General features: G+C 34.4%; 1 pseudogene; it reads right to left on the reverse strand.

The window, feature by feature from the left end:
• Positions 1-373: 373 nt before the first annotated feature.
• Positions 374-2,581, reverse strand: LOC149534309 (uncharacterized; annotated as a pseudogene).
• Positions 2,582-3,130: the final 549 nt, after the last annotated feature.

A 3,130-nucleotide genomic window follows, 5' to 3' on the forward strand; every position in this document is an offset into this window, starting at 1 on the left:
GACCATAATTAGGAAAGCTAGATAGTTTCTAGCAGTTATTTTTAAAGAACTCTAGCACCAGCTAGAAATGGTTGGTCCTTACACATTCTCTACAAGCTAGATGCAGTGATAAACAAAGTTAATGGCATAAATTAAGTTGAACCCCTGATATTTTTAGAGGCCTCCAAACGTAAAAAGAGTGCTTAAACTTGACTCAAATATATGTTCTATACAAGAAATTTCAAAATGCTATGCAAGTTGGATCTAATAAGAAGATGGATGATGAAACAATATTGAGTTGAAAATATGTATTTTTCTTCTATTTTTGGTTTTGATTTTCTAAAAATTTACTATAGAGAGTCAACCAAACCATTCCAATCAAATGCAATATGGTTCATTGAGATTGTAACTGGGTTGATGCCCTGGCGGTAGCCCTTTCCAACACCTTTAATTTGTTAGTTTCCATGCATGCTTTTTGTTCTTCAGAAATCTAGGTCTAAGTTATTTCTTGATGAGCATCATCTGCAATGGTTGAATGCCTTGTTCCTCTGGAGTATGCATAGTGGGTGATGACTAATTGGCAACATCAGCATCTAGAACAATCTTTGGAGATGATGTCTCCTTAAAATAGTGGTGTTACAACACATAAAGTATAGACATGAAATGCTAACCAGCATTGAAGAGCATTACCCTACACATTGATGTGTGTATCGGTACACTTAAATTTTACAAAGTGCACTCTTAACTAGAAGCAATCTATTGTTTCCAAAAAAATAAAATACATTGTTAAGAAAATTTAAATTGAAAAGAAGTCGCTCAATTTTAAAACCCTAGCTCTTATTCATGTTATCATAATTACTATGTTTTGTGTGTGGAATTGAGATTTAAAAGCACTTTAAGCATAGCTAAGGGAAAAAATCAATCTATTACAATTTATATTTTTTCAATTTACCTCTCTTGTTGCTTGCTTGTATAGTTCATCAAATAAATCCTCTTCAATTATATCATCTTCAACAACATCTTTATCTTGCTCCTCTTCGACTTGAACTTCACCATCTACCATGTCATCTGGAAAACCCAAACTAATTTTGATTGATAGGGTTTTTAGGAGCACTAAAACTATGATCAAAATGCCAAAATAACAACTTGGATTAAATTTAGAAGAACTCTATCTTGTATCTAATAAATGAAATAAAATGGGCCAACCATCTCTAGGAGTTGGCTCAGTAGGAAGCTCATGCAAAGTTTTAGGATTCTCTCCATTAGCTACCCTCTCTCAGCTCCCGGAGGTAGGTTTGAAAGGGTACACAAAATTAGTATAATTAAAAATATTTTAAGGGCTTTAATTTATGTGAAGAAAAAGGCATGGATGAAGAAGAGAAGGATACATACCCTAATGCGTTTGGTGCAACCAACCTTCTCAACTCTATCCATAAAGTAAGGAAATGAGACAAAAGGTAATATGAGTGAGTGCCAATGCATGTAGGCCTCCATCAAGTTACCTAGATCGATTACCTACATTCAAAAAATCTAGATATAAACATAAATAGTAAATTAAAAATATAGAGCAAGAAAGGATAGGTTTCCATAGGATCTAGGTATATGCTGGTTAAATAGCCCACATTGGAAGAATGAAGCCTATGAGGAGGTTTGGTTAAGATCCTTACACTTAAGTGAGATGAATTTTAATGAAAAATGGTTAAAATATTCATAGTGCAATAAGAGAGCCCACAATGAGGGCTAGTTGAAGTAATCACACTGCATTGAGATGACCAACAAGTTGAACTAGTGGAAATTTCTACAATGCGGTGAGATGGCCTTAAAAAAAATTGACTAAAATTCTCAAGTAAAAATTAGGCATCACACAAGGAGAACTGATTCAGATCCTCGGGCTACAATGAAAAGGTTATATAGGGACAACTGGTGGAGATTTCTACATCACAATAGGGCGGCACATAAGGAGCTGATTTAAATATTCACAATAAGGTCATCTTGCCTACAAGGATGAATGATAGAAATTTCTACAACAAATTAAGGAAACATATAAGGAGGATTGATTCAAGCCCTAATGCTACAATGATATGGCCTAAAAGGAAAATAGGTTAAAACCCCCATGAATTAGTAAGTTAGCCCATGAGGAAGGTTGTTGTGATTCCTCAACCAACAGTGAAATAGACAACAAAAATAATCTATTGAAACCTCAAAAAACAACAAAGCATTCGATAAGGAGAACTGATTCAAATCCCTACACTATAGTAAGACTGGCATCGATGAGCTGAATTCTCCACAAGACAAAAAAGTTGAATACAAGGGCATTTAAATAGTTTATGGATTACTTTTCTATGATATGTGCATTAGGAGTCTATGATATTTTGGTAAGGGCATTGGGAACAGTTAGAATGATTGAATCTAGGGCTAGGTTATATTTCATCGAATATTGAAATATGGATCTACAAATATTAACAAATTCTAAAACAAAAATAAAAACAAGTGGAATGGGACAAACCTCATGACCTCAACCCTTTATCTAAACCATGTGAGGCATGTGCTCAAGAACATAGTTGAGACCTTCATTGGAGACCAATTTAAGCTCTGAAGCCATGGGAGTTGGCATATTCAACCAGCATGCAACTCCTACACACAGTCAAATTGTAGCAATAAAATGAAATAGGGCGAAATCAAACTTTTTCATTTTAACATGATGAAGCCCATGTTGGTCAAAATTTTGACCAACATGGGCATGGATTTTTTAAAAAGATATTTTTCCTTGCATATTCTAACCAATCTAAAACATTTTAATAGATGGTCAAAAAATTTTGTCTTAAAATGGGGTCAAATGTACTAGTGTTTGAAACTATCAAATGTACCTTAGATCTATGTGGGCAATGATACTCAAGCGGAAGTAGAAGGTAAAGGAAATGTTGAGTTGGAAAATGGCATCTTCAAGGATGTACTTCATGTTCCTAACCTTAGCACCAACCTTCTCTCCATCTATCAAATAACTCACTTTGGATGTGGCAACAAGGTAGAGTTCCTCCCTAATATAGTTATGGTGAAAAATCTCCAAGATGATTCAATGATGGTAGTCAGAAAGGAAATCATGAGACAAGACTTTATTATTCTCACATTTTGTATGTAAGTCCACTTCTCT

Source organism: Cupressus sempervirens, chromosome 10 (assembly GCF_028749045.1).
Source record: "Cupressus sempervirens isolate cs-2001-9-10 chromosome 10, ASM2874904v1, whole genome shotgun sequence".
NCBI lineage: Eukaryota > Viridiplantae > Streptophyta > Pinopsida > Cupressales > Cupressaceae > Cupressus > Cupressus sempervirens.